Source organism: Falco naumanni, chromosome 1 (assembly GCF_017639655.2).
Source record: "Falco naumanni isolate bFalNau1 chromosome 1, bFalNau1.pat, whole genome shotgun sequence".
Classification (NCBI taxonomy): domain Eukaryota; kingdom Metazoa; phylum Chordata; class Aves; order Falconiformes; family Falconidae; genus Falco; species Falco naumanni.
Genome location: NC_054054.1, coordinates 23,030,811 through 23,050,623, shown reverse-complemented (window position 1 = coordinate 23,050,623; position 19,813 = coordinate 23,030,811). Strand labels below are relative to the sequence as shown.

The 19,813-nt window shown below is 42.6% G+C and overlaps 1 protein-coding gene across 18 annotated transcripts in view; it reads left to right on the top strand.

Moving 5' to 3' along the window:
• Positions 1–19,813, top strand: part of ANK2 (ankyrin 2) — a 355,697-nt gene that overhangs the window by 135,602 nt on the left and 200,282 nt on the right. The window lies entirely within an intron of this gene.

The following is a 19,813-nucleotide window of genomic DNA, read 5'->3' as shown; positions in this document are numbered from 1 at the left end:
TTCCTGTGTTTGAAACGCTTTGGTATCCTCCGTGTGCCCAAATGAAGTGGAATAGAGCAGTTGAAAAAAGTGCAGTGGCTGTGGAGACTGTCATACCTAAAACGATTATTAGTTTTCTTTCACTGAGTTCATAGGATTTTAGGTGGCGCATGCTTAAGCAGTTATTTAGTTAGGCTATTTCAGAACATCACTAAGACTGCCAAGATTCTTAAGATTAAGTGTTTGCCAATGTACACTGCTGGACGAGGGGCATCTTTGTGTTCTTTATTTTCTGTCAGCTGTTTCTGTTTTCTTCATCTGCTAGTCAGTGAGCCATGTGATACCGTATCATGGCTGACCGTATTATAACGTGAACATTTTGACTGATCCTTCATCAGGATCCTCTGCTTCTTAGTCTGGATTACCATGGAGTTCTGTCGAGCATTGTGGCCTATTCACAGCGTTACAGTACTATTGTTCCTTGAATGCTGAATTTTATCCAAGGTTTTTTTTTTTAATATATATATATGCACATTTTTTTTTCCTCATATATACACGTATGTCTCTGTGTGTGTATAGAGAGACAGAAACAGGCTTCTGTGGGTAAAGAAACAAAACAATTCACATAATATTTAAGGCAAGACAATTAGAACTCCAAAAATATTTTAAATCAGTATATATTATACAGGAAGCTTACCAGGACTTTAAGGGCTTCTGTCAGGAAAAAAAGTTCTGTGTTGTTCTTCAGTATCAACCAAGCAATTTGCTTTATGACATTACAAATAGTACAGTTACGTGGAAGCTCAGACTATTTATAAGAAAGTAGGCAAAGCAAAGGGAGAGAAGAAATGTAGACAGTTTATTACACAGTATGTATGTTACAGGAAGTACCTTGATGCTTTGGATGGCATTGGACAGAGGGGAAAACCAAGTTTCTTCCCCCTGCTTGCTGGAGAGTAGTGGAAAAAGGGTGGTGGGAGGTGGAGATTTGTGCTAGAAAAAATTAATCTGCATGGTGGTAGGTGCATTCCTACCTAGTTTCCATTTTTATCTGAGTGCATTAATATAATAACATGTCTGCTGTCAGATAACTGTTTCTTACTTTTGTAGACGTGTTTATCTGCTAAAGTTATCAGAATGCTTGGCAAAACCACAGAGGATGTATCATTCTACACATTTTTACAGAATTTCAATATGTTTTGCCTGAAGAAAAATAGAAAATCAGCAGATGAGCTAGAAATACCCTGCAAGTTTCTGTTCCCATTCCAGCTTCTGGACCACAGTCCCTCCACGCTGTGTTTGTACTTCGCACTATGCCAGTGTTTGCTGCAAAAGGCAGATTTTCAAAATGTGTTGGAATGCCACATATTGATTTAGCAAAGCATTGGTTATGTAGGTCCTTTCAGAAGTTCAGTTTGGAAATCCTGCAAACCTCATTCAGCTCATCCGATGTCACTCCAGCAGTGTGCGTGAGGATGCATTTTGCTCAATTTCTGGGTTTCTGCATGCAAAATGACAGACTCTGTTGCTATGGAGACCAGCGCTCGCTGCATTAATGATGCCATGTAATCAGGGGCAGGCAATGGACACAGCAGCCGAAACTGAGGCCATCACTGATCTCTGCTGAACCCATCTGCAGGTATTGACAGCAGCTGGTGAAGCATGTAGTTGGCTCACATGCTTCTGCTTTTTTGTCAACCCGTTTGCATGCTGCAGCAGCTGTGACAGCTGCTCTGCAGGTCCCCAGGTGTCCCCACTGGAAATCGTGTGTGTGCTGTGCTACTTGGTGTGCTGCTAGTGGGAAGGGGGAAGGTGTTTGAATTCAGGAAGGATGAGCTGAAACACATTTGCTGCCAAGCTCTGATTTTCTACAAAATACCAAATGCTGCCTGGAGGTGGATCCTTCAAAAGCCCGACGGTCATGGCAGGGTGAGACAGGGACACCCTGGGTGGAATAGGGCTAGAAGAAGGGATATGGGGACATGTTGCTGTGTGGCAAGGATAAGGCATTGCAGAAGAGGCAAGATAAGACTGGCTGCCAGAAGGCATAGGGAGATGTCATTAGATGACCCTTTAGTCCAGGAGTTTCTTTGGAAGGCAGGCAACAAACTGGCATTATGTACAGGGCTTGCTGATGGGTGATTTTTGCTTGTGAGTACCCAAATACTGAGAGGCACAGAGGAGCTTTGAGAGATTTGCTTGCTGCCAAACATAGGAATAAGGAGAAGCCTCCACTAGGGAGACTTAAGAGGATAAATGTCCTGTATCTAATGATAAGAATGTTAAATTTTCCCTCTGTTTGGATCAAGAAGATCTCTTCCTACGGAGATAACTAACTGTTAATTAGGGGACATTGTCTTCGTCAATGTATGGACTCTCTACATATATTGCAATGAGTAATAGATTATCAGAAGAGTAAAAAATAAAATTCACCTCTATAATTTGACTCCACTACCTGAGTATGCATGGTTAAAGCCCTGCACAATTCTTGAAAAAATATAAGCTTTTGCCATACAGATTTGCTATTCCATTTCTGTAAGTTTATTTTAACTGTCATCAAAGGCACGTTCTATATTTCAGCAGCGCTTGCATGCAGTCTGTGTACATGTACTAATGGTAACACTGCTAACGCTGGCTAGTGTTTCAGTAGCCTGACACCTCCTATTTCAGGTGTGATAGCGTTACTAAGAATTTACACATTCCCAAGAGCAAGACCGAGGACAATTATGTATAAAGATTAAGAATTGCTGGAAATAAAGGGTGTGTGTTCTCGGATGCAGATTTTTGGTGATGGGGTTGTGTGCTGTTTTTCCATAATAGTTTTGACTTTTTCAGGGCACAGGCTAGACGTGAGTTACATGTGAATCAGAGTTTAATAATCAGGGGAGGGCAGCATTCTTGCTTGGGTTGTGTTAGAAATGGGGTGTTTGTGCTAAGACAAGGGATCATGGGGAAGAGAGGAGAGCTGGCCATGTAGGAAACAGAGCACTGCCCTGGAGACATGGATTCTGACTTTCTTCTTCTCAGAGGCCCTGTGTGGTGCTGCTCACATCAGAAATCTCAAGGTTTTCAAGGACTGCCAGCAGTTAGGTCTTCTGTCCTTTTATTTGACAACTTGACTTGTGATTCATGGTCTACCTGTAGATATACTGAGCACCCATTATAGCAAATGAAGCCAATAGAAATGTCACTTATAATTCAACAGTGCTACATCTAATGTATATATACCCTAAAAAATAAGATTCAAAGCATTTCTGGTTGATGTAGCCAAAATGAGAGGATACATTTGGCCTTATGAATTGAAGATTAAGTGCCTTTCATTTCACAAAGCTGTTCTAGAAGTTAAAGGCATTAGTACTTATTATATATATATGAGTGTGTGTGTATATATATATAAAACAGAACTACAGAAAGGCCTATGAGGAAATTAATAATGTCTTCATAAATCAGATTTATCATGCAGAATGAAAGACCTTCTGCCCCCTGTTGAGCATCATGGCAAAAATAAGTGCTCAAAGCTCTGTTTCTTAAGCGCATGCTGCTGGGACCTACTCACTGAAGGAGACAGAGGTCTCATGAATATATAGTATGTGATCCTTAAATACAGACTGTCTCACAGTACATGCACATAAGGGGATTGGATAAAAATTATGGTCTTCATTAGGAAGTTTTTGGGTTTGAAGTGCTTGTCTTTGCAAACTGAATGTTCTTATGCTACAGGAGGTTTCACGCGCATTGGGCTAGAGGACAGATGCTAAAAGCATCAGTGTGAATGTTCTCTATGAAATTTGGAAGCCTGGCTGTCAGACTTCCTGTGCTGTTAGTGCCTAGTCCAGATAGCTGGAATACGTGACAGAAGAAGTTATTAACAACAAGCTTTTCTAGCAGTGGCCTTCAGAATAAAAAGGCGCACGTGGAATTTGGATCTGCTATTCATTGGGATTTTTGTTGTGTGGTTGACTCTCTGCACTCGCTGAAAGGCTCCCAAGAGAGGACAGCAAAGAGCGACTCTAGGGGTCTTGTCAAAGAGCTTCATCACTCTCATTTTTCACAGTGAACACCCAGTGTTCAGCTCCCAGAGCTCTGGGGTTATTTTGTCATTTGAGCCAGTAACGATGCAGAGATCACCCCCCAAAAAATGTCTGTAGGCGTGTCTCTTTGTGCTCCTTAAAATTAATAGGATTTTGCATTGTTTCCCACAGCCCCCTCACTCTTCTCCTAGGCTACCTTCTGCATCTTCCCCCCCACGTCTCACCTCTGTTGCATTTCTATTGTGGTGCTAGGTTAAGTACCTATTATGCAGTTTAAGGTGTTGTAAGATATGAGACCGTACGTAGAACACTGTCAAACGTATTTTTGTTTTGTTGCAGAAGTTCCTGCTTTTCCCAGCATAGGAATAGGTTAAAACAGCAACAGTAAATGGATAAGGGAGAAGAAACTAAAGGGCAAAACACCAATAATCAGACTTCTTGTACTCTCCTGTACAATACAACAGCTGAAGTGACTATTCCTATGCACATGTGCAGTTTGATGTGTGATTAATTCAGAAATAGTCCCCTTATACTACACAGCAGCAGCTAATCTAAGACCATACAAAGCGAAAGACAGCAAGAGTCTTTTCAAAGGTTACTGTAGTTTCTTTATCCTCACTGGGCACTATTTTCTCTCTGACTCTGGAGGATGATTAGGTTGTGGAAAACACCATTCTCTGAGGCACCGGTGCCGATGTCTAAAAAGAATATATTTTGCATTTGAAAGTGGCAGGTTTGTCCTTCCTGTGCATTAAAAGACAACATAAAATCTCAAATGTGTTTCTGCTGATGGTAGGTGAGAAAACCCATGCTATTCTTTCTCATGTGGAACCTCTTGAGTTTAATGTTCCTCTGAATATTATCTGCAGAGTTACACCATAGATTGTATGATGTAACCTCCTTAATGTGCCAATATTAAGCCATGTCACAGTAGCAAATTTGGAGAAATAAGAAAGGTACCATGGTGCAAAAAAGCAGCAGGCACTCTGCTCTTTCTTGAAGTGGTACAGAGGGTGATGAAAGCAGAGTGCTTTATCTTAAATGCAATATAAAATCAGATATGTCAAGGTCATATGGCCTATTCAAGTTTGTGAGCACCTGTTACGCTAAAATTAGCTCTAGGTTAATTTAAGGGATGGCTGTGCTGAGCAGCATGCCAAGTTGTGTGCCACTATTTGTGCTTGTTGCAGTGTGAAACATTTAGAAAAGAAATGCACCCAGGGAGTCCTGAGCAGCTGCTGCCAGGGAGAGCTCTGGGCACCAGGTGGTGAAACCAGCACCATCCCACTGGCTGCCGGGAGGTCTGAGCATTGCCCACAGCATTTCCTTAGATCTGCGTGTTTAAAATACCGTGGGCATCATGGTCAAGTCCTCGGTTTTATGGCAGGCTTTCTGCGAGGAGGAACTCAGAATGGTTTGCTGTTTAGCTTTCCTCTTCCTACCTGCTTCAGGATGCGGGGGAGTGGAGAGCCTTTGCTGGGAGCACCCATCTGCCGGAGTTATAGCCGGAGAGTGGCAGGGTCACAGATAACAGTTCCTGCAGGCCAGCAGAATTACCGGGTCACTGCCCTGGCCCAGACAATCTGGAGGAGTCCTTCCCCACGAGAAGTGTGAAATTATTGGAAAAGTAGTTTACTTTTTATTTCAAGCAGAAAAAAACACTTGCCTGGTGGTCAACTTTTTGTTGTTCTAAATTAAGCTATTAAACTGTATCAAAGACTGTTAATACAGTTCAAGCCCGACTGGTAACCTGCCGGCTTATCCTTGGAGCATCCTGGCGGTGAGGCTTGGGGCTGGCGACGGGTGGCTGCTGGGGCCAGCGGACCAGGAGTGCCATCGTGTGGTCCTCTGCCGCAGCTCCAGTTGCCATCACCGGCGACAGGCTCTGCTTGGGGAAAAATAATTTGATTTATCGCCAGTTAAAATATATTTGAGTAGCAGGAACCCGTAAGACAAGTATTAAAGCAAACCTTTTTACCCCTTTTCCAGGCTGAGCTTCATTCCTGACTCCTGCACTCCTGGAGCAGTGCAGGGTGTTACAGTCAGTACGTAGTGGTTCCTCTCTGCCACCCCTCTCTTTTATTGAAAAATACATGTAACATACCGGTATATCTGGTGTATGACCATTAAAAAAGCTAAACATCCTTATCCTAAGGCATGGACTTATTATTCATATGTAAAATGCAGCACTTAGTACGACATTGCTATATATAATGCTATTCTCTGCTGGGATGCAATACCCCTCTGCATCTCTTGTCTAGTTTTAGTAATAATTGTACAAAATCATGTACGTGCAGGGATGATGCAAATGATAGATATTTCAATTTTTTTCAATTTGGGGTGTAAACTTCTAGGGAGAGGAAAAGGGGACACCTGGGATACGCTTCTGCAATCCTACTTACCGTAAAAACTCCGTATAACCAGGTAAATTATTCCTCCTCGCAAACCTTGCCTCTCGAGGGTGTGCAAGTTCTGTTTTAGCTGTGGAAAGACAAAGGTGAAGCTTGCTTTTCCAGGAGCCAGGACCAAAGACCACATGGAAACTATTGTTTAGCTTAGTAGAGACAAGTGTGTGTCCAAGACTAGAATGCTGCTTAGCTAGTGCAGTTCATACACCTCTTTTACTTGCTTGAGACCACCGAGATGCTTTTTTCTGGCCGGGCAGTCCTTTTGTCTTAATATGAACGCAGTGCATTGAAGGGGCACTTGGATATTGTGAGCTAGCCAGAAGAATGCACAATGGCTCTGAAATGCCTGAGAAAAGAATTACTGTTGTTTAAGTTCACAGTAGTGCTTTTATCTGAACCCAGACTTTTTTGACTTCCCTGAATTAAAGAGTATTTAGACTCTTCAGATCTTGTAGGATCTGAACCTGCTAGTTTGGAGAAACATAACGTAGTACCACAGCATAGGCTTTACTCGCATGCTCGCTGTTGTTTTGCATATTGTTCACTGTTAGCCAGACACAAATTTCAGTCCCAGCTGATGAATTAAAGACTGATTTTTATTAAGAAAGCCCTTTGCTGTGCATCCTTGTGTCCTCAAAGAAAAGACATGACAACTAAAGGACGGGAAAGGACTAGTAAATCCTCTTTGCTGGCTGGTTGCAGTTATGGAGAGGTGAATCCCAGAGATTTTATTGTTTTATTTAGGAATTTTGAAAAGCTTGCAAATACTTCCTTCAATATAGAAAAGATGACGTTTCAGGATACCTCTGCATTGTGCTATGGTGGACAGTGCAGTGACCTTCAAGCCAGCACCAATAAAGACAGGATAAACATGTCAGTGCAAGGCTACAGTTTAACTCAGCTAAAAGATGGGGCACGATGTGCTGATGTGCCTTTCCTGCTGATGCGCCTTTCCTGCTGCTACGCCTGGCCAGCATGCTCTACCATGCGGACATGTTGGCTGACTCAGTACTTCGACAGTATGCTCCGCTGCACGGGGTCAGGCGCCCGTTGAAAGACTGGTGGTTCAGGCTTTACTTGGAGAGTTTTTGATTCAGAGAGCTTTCTGAAGTCCCAAATTAATATATTAGTGCCTGACTAGTCTGTGGTTCCTTTTTTGGAGCTGTTCTACTTTACATAAATAATAGCATTTTAATTGGGCCATTCATTCATTGAGGTGATAGGACACCTGGGACTGTGAATCTAGGTTTCTCATGTCCCCAGTGGCGTGCTAAACATTAGCTAGTGTTTCTTTGTTATCCCTCACTGTGAGGTCCAGCTTCTGCCTTTTCCATACAAACCAGTTAACTCCCGCTTTGAAACTCATCTTTGGTAATTGTTAGTGTCATCAGTAGAACTTGCATGTCTGGAAAGGTATTCTTGGTCTGGCAGCTCTGTGATTGGGAAGGAGGACAGCCTCTCTTCAGCACTCTCCTCACAAGTGCTCCAGGAGTGCTAATGTGGCAGAGTGGAATTAAAATGCTTCCTGCAATCCAGTGCTGTATGTTGTGCAGGTACAAGCTTGTTTTGCCCTTTGCAAGAGCTCAAGGATGATAAACGGAGCTGTGAGGGAAAGCCTGGGATGAATTATGCATTTGGTCCAGACTGAGGCACAGTTCTTTTTGTCTTCCTTTTTAACATGAAGCCTTTATGTGCTGCCTTTATCCCTTTCCAATGTAGAGCACAGCCTCAAGCCATGTGGATAAATCATCTGCCCTTTTGCCACATCTATACAAATTAATATGGCCAGCTCGAATTTGAACTGCTCTGGCAGCCGAGGGTCAGTTTTGCTTAGATTTTTGCAGAAGCCTTTCTATTCCATGCCAACCACTGTCACACTGTCAGTCAGCTCAACTACGATCAGATAGATGTCTGATTTTCAAAGATGATGTTCTTAGGAGCATCTCGTTCTACACATTGCAAACTTCCAGGGCTCCAAGTGAGAGCATTCTATTTTTGACTTTCAGAGTAAGGTCGAGGGAATGGATAAATTGCCATATTCTTTATTCCTCATTTTTAATGCTACTGTGTTGGGTGAAATGTAAAATCACTAAATATGTAGTGATAGTCAAGGGGCGTCATTTGATGAACTCAGCTGAGTTACAGTAAGGCTTCCAATTACATCAGGCATGTCAAATTACAGTATACTTTTGCAAGGATACATTTTTTGCTAACGATCTCTGCAGTGCATTTTCAAATCTCCATAATAGCAAGAGGTTGTTTGGCAAAGTGGTTCAGACAGCTTCTTCTTTGTAAGGTCTTTATTCCCAAGGCTCCCAAGAAGTCACAAAATGTTTTTCAGAAATTATTCCTTTTAGAAAGACCCTGCTTTTAAAGTGAAGATTATGATTAATCTAGACAGAGTGCTGCCTGTATTCTAGCTATGAATTGGGACCATTCCTGTTAGTTGTTTGAGAAGACAAGCTCTTCATCTTCATCTTCCACAGGAATTAATGGAAATTGAAGGCGCTTCAGGAACAAATTCATGGTAATGTATGCCTTTCCGTGTGTCAGAGATGTCTCTTGATTCTGGAGAATGCTTTGTTCCATGTAACTGAAGGTGTACTGTTATGGACAAGGTCTTTTACCTGGTGGGACAGATTTGACAGTAAAAGAAAAAGCTGTGCATCAAATATATTTTCCTGTATTTAGCTTGAAATATACAGTTGCCTCTGCAAATCAGCTTCAGATCTAGAATGTGTTTTGTCTTCAGTACAAATCCAGAATCAGACCAGTTCAGTTCAATGTGAACACAGTTCTGGCCTGGCACACTTACACAGATCAGTGATCCAACTGCCCAAATCATTTCAATCTACCGTTGTAAGAAAATAATTTACTGAGGGCTGCATTTGTGCCTCTCCAGTGCAGCACTGCAGGGGTGATCTGAAAGTCCTTTTGACAAGAAGCCAAGCTGCTTCTTGACAGACCAGACGCATTCCAGTAAACTTCCTACATTGGTCTCAGAATTCCCTGAATGCTGTAGAAACACTAGCCATTAAAAATATGTAGGATTCTTAATATAAAAATGTAAAAGTGAAAATTACATTTCATAGTCCTTGAAATGCCCATAGCTACTGGAAGTATGTATGATAGCAGTGGTCTCCTGTGCTTTTTGTGTTTATGTGGAGTTTTTTGTTATATGGTCCCATAATGAGGGGCCTATAATGAGGGTATTACTTTTAGGAAGGACAAGAAAAGAAGGCTAGTGTTTTGGAAGTGAGATCTACGTTATGTTTTCAAGTTATAGAAGGACAGTGAACTACATTCCCTGTAATTTCGGAGGAGTTTATCTTTAGCTGACTCAAAATGACTGTTTTAAAACTGATGTTATTTATAAAAGGTACCTGTAATAGCTTGTGAAATACTTTTAAAAGGTCACCTGCCAGGTGCTTCCTGAAGAATGTAGACTGTTAATCCAAGACCAGCAGAAGCTCATGAGGCAGGGCCTTCAGTAGTGGGTTATATGCTGGTCAGAGGCCTGCCGCTGGGTTTGGTCATTAGACATTGCTTTCTGGCTTTTATCTATCACATAAAGAAAATGTTTCTTCATTTCATAGAATCACAGAACCGTTTGGATTGGAAGGGACCTTACAGATCCTTTAGTTCCCACACCCTGCCATGGACAGCGACATCTTCCATTAAACCAGGTGGCTACAAGCCCCATCCAGCCTGACCTTGAGCACTGCCAGGGATGGGGCGCCCGCAGTTGCTATGGGCAGCCTGTGCCAGCGCCTCATCACCCTCATAGTGAAGAACTTCCTGGTATCTAATTTAAATTGCTCCTCTTTTAGTTTAAAACCATCCCCCCTTGTCCTATTGCTTGTAAACTACCTACTCTTGTAAAAAGTCCGTCTCCAGCTTTCCTGTCAGCCCTCTTAGGCACTGGCAGGCTGCTATAAGGTTTCCCCGGAGCCTTCTCTTCTCCAGGCTGAACAGCCCCAACTCTCTCAGCCTGTCTTCATAGGAGGGGTGCTCCCAGCCTTCTGATCATCTTTGTGACCCTCCTCTGGACTCGCTCCAACAAGTCCATGTCCTCCTCCTGTTGGGTACTCCAGAGCTGAACGCAGTACTCCAGGTGAGGTCTCACCACAGCGGAGTAGAGGGGGAGAATTGCCTCCCTTGACCTGCTGGTCATGCTTCTTTTGATGCAGCCTAGGATTTGGTTGGCTTTTTGGGCTGCAAGTGTGTATTATCAGGCCATGCTGAGCTTTTCATCCACCAGCACCCCCAAGTCCTTCTCCTCGGGGTTGCTTTTAATCCATTCTCCTCCCAGTCTGTCTTGATACTGGGAGTTGTCCTGACCCAGGTGCAGGACTTTGCACTTGGCCTTGTTGAACTCCATGAGGTTCGCAGAGGCCCACCTCTCAAGCTTGCCAAGGTCTCCCTGGATGGCATCCCTTCCCTCCAGCACGTCAACCACACCACACAGCTTGGTGGTGTTGGCAATATTGCTGAGGATGCGCTCAATCCTACTGTCCATGTCGCTGACAAAGATGTTGAACACCGCTGGTCCCGATGGACCCCTGAGGAATGCTACTTGTCACCAGTCTCCGCTTCTGCTACCTCAGGGGCATTTGGATCTTCTTGGGTGCTTTGTGTAGAAATTCCCTAGTAGTCTGTATCTTTGGGCCACCAAGGCTTTAGTGGTGTAGGTGATACAGACAGCATCTTGCTCCATCTTACCCTGATCTACCCTATCCAAACGGTGGTAGGACAGTGGAATGAAGGCAGAGTATGTACAGTAGGGCCTTTCTCTCATGAAGTTAGTCATTTACCACCTCTTGGTTACCAGTGTCAGTGTCATCTTGTTTTTAGCAGGATTTTACCGTAGGGGAATTTACAAGTTAGTTAATTAAACCCTATCCAGTTATCCTTGGCAAGCTGTTTCAGAGCTTCTCAGAAAGTTACATGGGAAAATACACCTGTGAATAAGGATACTGTTGGTGTCCCGAACAGACTAAGTACCTAGGTGAACCTGGATGCTTAGCGCGGCATTTGCAGCTAGAGCAAGGGTGTATTTTAGCCATCCCAAAACTTTGTGCTTGGGCTGCTGCAAAATTGCAATAGCTATAGGAACCTACCGCTGCCTTAGCGCTGCGTGACCAGGGGAGGGGGATCGTTCGCCGCTCATTTGCTCTGCATTCCGCAGGCCCTCGCGGCGGGAGCGGGGACAGTTTGTGCTTAGCTTGACTGCGTGTTTTCCACAGAAATTAGCATATGCCACAGTAATCAGAGCTGGCTGGCTTGGATTTGGAATTTGACTTTTTAGCTGTTCTAGACCTCGGCTTTTAGTCCAAATGTATTAGTCGTTTTCGAGACCTAGCATTCACCACTGGCAAAATTATTTCACTAGGAATGTGAAGGTTCTTCGTGGTCTCTCTGCTTTTTGCCCCCCTTGCAGGATCCGAGCAGAGGGTTTCGGAGGTGAGCAGAAGCCTGGGGTGGTGAGCTCGCAGCAGCGCCGCGGGCCAGCCACACCGCTCGTTGCCGGGGCCCCACGTCGCATCCGAGAGCGGCTGGGCCGCAGTTCTAAACGGGCACGAACGCGGGCGTGCGGAGGGGACCGGCGGGCCCCGTGGCGCTCCCGGCAGGCCGGGCGGGCAGGCGGCGCCGGGCGCTCTCCATGGTGCTGCCCGCCCGCCCCGCCGGTCCCCTTCGCCCCGCCGCCCTGTCCCCGTGAGCACCAAGTGGTGAGCGCTGCCGAAGGTGCCCGGCAGCTCTGGGGGAGCCGAGAGCTCTCCTCCTGGGGATTCGCTCTGCAGTAAATGCCTTCCGTGCTTTTTCTGTCCCGGGCAAATGAACGCGTGCTAACGGCAGGGTTTGGCAGTGTGTGTGCAGGGCAGAGGCATTCAGCGCCTTGCAGGCAATAAAGCTGTTCTATAGATTGGTTTGGGCAGACACTGGAACCTCTAAAGTTATTTGGGTGCGGGGGGAGAGACTCTGAATGTGAAGGAATCTCAACCTTTTGTGAGGAAAAGATGAAAAATACCTAGTTTAGAAGAAGAGTTTCATATGTTTATGTGCTTAATGTGGTTGTTAATTTGGGGAGTATCTAAAAATAGTCTTTGAGAATCCATAATACAAAATTTTATCCTGTGTTTTCATAAACAAGTATCAGATAGGTGTTTTCTTGTTATAAGTGGGAAAGTGTGCTTGGAAGACAAACGATACATCTCTTTGCCATAAGTATTTGCTGAAGCAATGTGCTATCTAACTCTTCTTTATGTTTTTATTACATCAAACAAGCACAAGAGAAATTATTGGCTTTAGAGCAGGCATACTAGGCTTCTGCAGGTTGTTACTTAAGGTGCATTATTGCTGATGTGTTTTGGAAATTGTGTAGTTAGAATCTTTCTTAGGAGTGGTTGTGTGTAGTCACTTTAGTTTTTATATCCACTCTTGTGGCCTAAGCACTCAGGCTCCAAGCCAGATTGCAGGTGGGTAGGTGAAAACTAACCATATCATTAGTCCTGATGGTATGTTGGTGATGGAAATGCCCTTTAAAGACCATTTACACAGTAGGCAGAAATATAAAGGCACATCACTTGGTCATACTCTCCTTCTATACTTTGCAAACTGAAACAAACTGTGAAAGACAATTGCTTGTTTTATGAGCCATCTTTAATTTTGGAAGGCTCATTTTGGGGGTCAGACTGCTACGTATACGAATATATATACAATAATATTTGTATAGGTAGCAATCAAGTCTTTGTTTTGATAGCTATGGACATGGAATCATTTAATTCAAGGTAGATAGAGCCCATTCAAATGTGAATCCATGTGACCTAGTCCAACACTGAAGTGCAGGCACACTTATACATGTAAGAGCAAGGATGCTTAAGCAGAGCTGATTATGTGCAGCATCTAGATTGCAACTGAAAGGATTTAAAGTGGATGAGATCTGGGTCACGCTGGCTTACAGACTTCCAATGCAGTGGCTACCAAGTCGGTTTTCCTGTTACATGCTTTTGTTGCCCAGGCATAATTATTTGTTGTATTGTTATCATTTGGAAAGTTATTTTATTTACAGCACCCCAAAGTGATTAGCTTTGAGATAATGGAATTCTGTTTCCAGATCAATAAATGTTCCTGTTAAATTTGTTATATTACATAAAACACTGTAGTCCAGCCACATTATTGTAACAGGATAATATTACATCAGCTAAGTTAGTGGGGTTAGAATCAAGAGCCCTCCACTTGACTTTTCAGACAGCTCATTGGAAAGACTCCCCTGGTTTCTGGGAAAACAAGTAATAGGACTTTTTAATTCACAAGCGGTAGGATTGATCCATCAGGGACACAAGTGAACTATATGCAAGCACCTTTCAGCATACAACTTGCTTTCTGTGACTTTTTTTTCAGGTAATTACCCTTGAGCTTAAAATATGCCCTGTCTTTCAGAACTAATGTAATTCAGCAGTATCTGGCTATAATGAAAATGCTCAGAAAAAAAGATGGAAAAAAGCCTTCTGAGAACAGGCCAGATCACTATATGGGAAGACATTCAAGCAAAAAAAAAATTAAACGACTTATTTTTATCATAAAAATCAAAAGCTCTCAAGTCTTAGCTGCTCCCTTCAGCTTTCTTGTCTTCCAGCTAGAAAGCCTACATCTGCTCACAATGACGAGGCAGGTACCCACCTCATGGGATTAGGGACAGGAGCGTTCTCTCAGGGTGTTGGACCACTTGTCCATGACACTAGGTGGTAGCTGGGGAGCAAGCAGGATGATGCAGACCCCAACAAGCTGCCCTGTTTTTGGCTGTGGGTGGCCTCACTTGTGGTGTCAGCAGAGCAGAGACTAGATTGGCAAGCTGCCCCTGCAGGAGAGGGGGCCCTGCATGGGCCAGTGGCTGATCTCTTTGCAGCGGGTCCAGCAGATGTAAGTGCAGTCACTAGTGAGTGTCAGGAGGGAGCCTGAGGAACACACTGTGGGTTTTGGGACTTGGACATGGCAGATCTGCAACACCTTCAGAATTGATTCCTCAGCTCCTTCTTTGTATTAATAGCAGCTTCTTTCCTCACAAGATCAAAACTGAACACAATATTCAAAGATGAAAGAAGATAGGGCAGGAAGGAAGATGAGGAGGCACGATGTAGTGTTGAATTAAATGATTATGGTCATGATCCAAAGTCCATTTAAATCAATAAAATGTCTGCTGTTGCCCTTAGTGAGCTATTGGGTGAAGCCCTGTTTGACTTGGTTAAAATAGAATGCAACATCAATATTTTCAATCCATATGAAAACTAAAATAAGTGGAACAATATTTAGAATTAATGCAACTTAGCTGTCATCAGAATACTGCAAAATGGGCACTCTTGCCAGAAGTGTCTATCTAGTTTATTTAGGATTCTGATAAAAAAAATATGCTTCTTGAATTGCTAACTTTGGTACAGCTGGAATGTCTTTACCTCAAGACTGGTGTATTTATTTAAACCGGAGACATCAGGCTCTGAAGGGTTTTTCTAAATCCTATTTTTGGTGTTCAGAAAGTTGGTGGTGTGTGCAAAGCATTGCTTTGTCATGGCACAGCTTGGACAGTAATAAAGGATGACTGCAAGGACTTTTGTGATTTGAGAATGACACGTATTTTATCTTGCCTTTGCTGATCTCTTAGTGCTTACGGTGACAATAGTACTTTGAATGTGTAGTTAACTGCAGAACTCTGCCTTAATATGCCATGGATGCTGGAAACTTGGAAAGGTTCAGAAAGAGACTGAATAAGTTCATGGAAAACAGCCTGTGAGGATGACCATATAAACTGAAATGTCTAGCACAGATGCCCGTCAGTCTGAAATGACCAGAAGCCAGGAGAGTACTTGAAAATATCATCTGTTTTCTCTCTTCTACCCCTTGCTAGGTATCTGATTTTTGGCCACTGCTGGGGACAGAAGACTCATCCCACAGTGATTACGTTCTTAGGAGCAAATGTAACCATACGATCTCAGTTTTTTTCATCTGTGATAGAGGAAGAAATAATTTTCTAAGAGTAGATGAGTATTTTCAGTCGCTTTTTCAAGATGAGGGTAGCTAAGCAGTATCTCTTTTTTTTTTTTTTTTTCTGGTGTAATTATTAATTACATTTGACTTTTGGCAGTGTTGAACTGAACACCTATAAGACAGCAACCCGCTGTGCAAGGGAGGGTATGGTATTGCAAATATGCCTATGTCATCTGTAATGTGTTTTTTGTACTGACCACTAAATGTGTCAGTGCTGTCAATTGTACCCAGGTGGTGTAACAGAAAAGAAGGGAAAGACATTGAGACTGGTCTGATTTATGTCTATTAATATATGTGCCATAACTTGCCGTTTTTCATTTCTTGTTCTGTATTGTCGCTTTTCAATTAATAAAATAGATGTAATCAAGGTACAAAAAAAAAAAAAAAAAAAAGAAAGCCAGAATGTAACTTTATATATTATTTTTTTAGTACCAGTTCAGTGACACTAATTTCCAGCCTAGAGCTTTCTGGAACACATTGTCTTCACATATTCAGTAACATGAGATTGAGAGAGTGTAGAGCCTTTTTTTAACCTTAATATTTTTTCTTTCAGGAAAATATAAAGTGAGACCTATATAGCGTGGACATGTGATTGCTAACACACTTCCAGGGTTAGTGTACCTTCAGAATTAGGGCAATTGCTACCTGTATAACTTATTTATAAGGGTGTGGATTAAACAGTCAGTGAGACAGGAGGCAATTTATAAATGTAGCATATACTTCCATAGTTAGCTATGTGTTTTTACTTTCCACAAGAATTATTTTGCCTTTTTTTTCCTTGGAATGTGTAATTCTGTAGATATTAAAGTGGCTGAATATGTTAATATGTACAAGCCATCCAAATTGCTTTAAATAGTTGAATTAAGTACATTGTTACACTGCTCTGGAACACCAAATATTTTGGTCCCTATCAAAAATATTCCATCGTTTCCATCCTTATCCCTCACGAGGAGGTGTTCAGGAAGAGTTTCCTGACCAGAGGGACAAGGATGCCTACCTCTGACATTTAACCTCATGAGAATGACAGCAGAGAGATAGGTCGACGTCTGTGCTTCTGGGTAGAGGTGAGCTAAATCTTTGAGTCTGTGTTCTCGGGTTTCTAGGCCACTAAGGCTGTGCATGCACATCAACAAGCTTGGTCTAATGTGTCCTGCCTTTCAGCAAGGAGGGGGAGTTTAAATCTCTGCACAACTTGTAAGGACAGAGACAGTTGTTGTATGGTTGCAAAATAACACCTAGATGTACTTGTTAGATATTGTGCACAAATTAGGCAGTGCATCACTGCAGAGGGAACGCAGCTCCCCTGCAGAATTGCGGTCTGCCTTGTTCAGAAGGGTCCTCCACAACTCTAAACAAAAGGTCGAATTGCCCAGCTTTCATCGCTACCAAACTATTGACTGGGACAGCCCTTTCCCATTTTTAGCTGTTTGAATTTTGATTTCCAGCCTTTTTTCTGAATGTGCTAGCAGCTTAGAACTGGAAAGAACAGTCTCCATCCTGGCTCTGAGGCATGAAAGGCTTTTCCCACCCCATCACTGCCTCCCTTTTTTGGTAAATGATGGGAATAGATTTCAGTCACGCTTTTTGGCATTATTTCTCAGCTTGGTTTTAACTTGGTTTTTGCGCTGCCCACATGATTTATGTGGAGAGGACCTCATCTTTATGAGATGGACCCCTGTTAGTGGATATGCTTCAAGGAAGATAATCACTTGTTTACATCCTCTCCTCTTGTACTCAATTACTGTTGATTTTCGTCTGGTAGGTTTCTATAGACAGAAAATGCTGATTTGCTCAGCAAATCATGTCTCTCCACCTGAAAGGTGGCAGTTAAAACCAAGTGCTGAATATAGCTGTGGCTAGTAAAGCACTGCAGTGCAGTAGCCTTTTGTCTCAGCTGGTGGATCAGGTTAAAACAACAAAGCCTGGAGACTGGAATTAGGAGATCAGGTCAGGAAGTTAATGCTTTATGCCGGTTTGTAAATCAGGCAGAAGGGAGCTGTAACCCTAATAATGCAGCCACACACCTGTGGACCTCATAGTGAGGTTAGTTGCTCGCAGCCTATTCACAAATCACGCAAGACTTTGTATGGGTTCAAGTCTTATAAACTTTATTATCCCAAATGGGAATTTGTTGAATCTCATGACTTATATATTTCTACATTCAGAGCTAATGATGACAAATGCTTTTTAGAGAAAAGCCACCCTTTTTCTGGTACTGTGTTCTTTCTATGTTATTGTGCATCTGCCCACGCTCCCACTCCCCTCCTACATACCGTTTGTGGTAGCATCACTGTATATTCTGTTTTTCTTATGTAGCAGCTTCACAATACGTTTTCTGTGTTTAGGGGAAAATTGCTCAGTTTCCATTTTTACTGAACAGATCTTGAAAATTTAATCTTCAGATTGATGTCCGCAGAATGATTTCTTTTTGTTAAGATCTGTATACACAGGGCAATGACAAGCCATTTTCTACTTCCGTTAGGAAAAATCTTTCTGTCTTGAAACAGAACACTTCCTTCCTGCAGGGACATTAGCTGTGTCAAGTAGTGATACATACTTTATGTTCTTTTCCCCAGACTGGATATGTTCTTTCCAAAATAATCTATTGAAAGTTACTTCCCCCCAAAAATATTTTTATGTCTTCTTGAGGTTAGGGGGAAAATGTTTAGGAGACATAATAGTGAACTCATAGACGTGATCTGAAGTTCTTTGCCAGTGACCTCCTAAAGAATATTTGCTGTTTCATTTTGTCGTACTTGGCACCAGTTGTTCAATTCAAGTGTCTGATGTTTTTCCTCTCACGTAGCATGGGTTACAAAGTACATCAAGTCCTTTTTCAACTTTTAAGTGAGTTTTCTGAAAGAATAATTATTTGAGACTGAGCTGATGAGCCTGCACATATTAATCATCAAAAGATGATGTATTGTTTAATAATCATAATTCCTATAAACCCTCCTGTGTAACAAACCTTGTCTGTGCACTACGTATCAGGATTGAAGTATTCAGTGGCTTGAGGAAACTTTGAACTGTGATTTAAGAAATCCTAAGACCAGGATTTTTAAGTGTGGTGGCCTGTGATTTGGTCTTATTTTCAAATTTCTTGCCTAAGATCCCATGGAAAGGTTGGGAAGACGCATGCTTTCCCACTGTATCAGGAAGGTAAAGTTCTAGATTACCAGCGGTTTAAGTGCTGGTTTACAAGTGGTGCTACCTGTGAGGTTCATACAATGGCAAGAAGGCAAGGGTAAGCTACAGGTCTGTTAAAGAATTCAATTTTCTCCTTTATTTTATCCCTGTGGCTGCCTCCACTGCTCTCACTTTGCTGGTGGCTGTTGCTGCAGCTACTGTTTGTGTTTCAGCCATTAGTTTTGTGTACCCTAGTTTCTCACAAATGGGAAAAACTGTGAGAAAACCAGCCTGTATGTAGAGAGGAACCGGAAAAAAGGTTGGCTGGCACTCTGTACCCTACTTCTTCTGATGTCATCTTACATTTTTGATCGAATGCACAGATTGCTGGCTCAAACACAAACCAGATGCCTGTTTTAAAGTTGCCTTTATAGTGCTTCCTAGTTTCCATATACAAGGAATCTGTGAAAATTTGGAATTTTTGAAATTCTCAAAGTGCAACCTTATAGTAAAAACACACACCATCAAGAATGATTAGTTCCCTGGTAATAATAAATGGTCTTGGTCTATGTGAGCTGAAAACAACCATGTTCTGTGGATACAAAAATAACACAAGTTTGGGATTTGGCCCGGTCTATGAGCTGTTGTCACACGAAGAGCTCACAGGACGTCTGTTACTGACTTGGTGGTGCTGTGTTAGAGTGAAATTCATGGTGCTCAGGTTTAGTGGCCATTCAGTCAAATTCGGTCTGAAACCAAGGAATATATTGCAGAGGGAAACCTGGCTAAGAGAATTGTTGCTTTGGTTCGGTGTTTTTAGTGCTGCCATCAGTGAGGTCCCATATCCCTAGCTCCCCTAGGGTGGCTAAGCCAGGGATGCAGACATCTGTGCTGCATCGGCATGTTGCAGTCCTCTCCCTCAGGACCTGCCTGGAAGAGGCTGGATCAGTGGTGTTGGTGGGAGTTGAGATGTGCTCCGCTGCCTGCCAGGAACTAATGCAAAGGCTCTTTTTATCTGTCTGTGTCCTATTTTGATGAATAAATGCTTGACGCTAATAGTGATAACAGTTACCCAGGGAGGCAGGAGCAGAGCTTTGATATACTGGTTTTAGCAGAGGGATAAGCAACGAGGGAATGACAGACCCATCTGTCTCTGATATTAATGCTATAAATTAATGTCCCAAACCCAAATGATATCTGGGGGGAAGATGACAAGGGGGAGTCTAATTA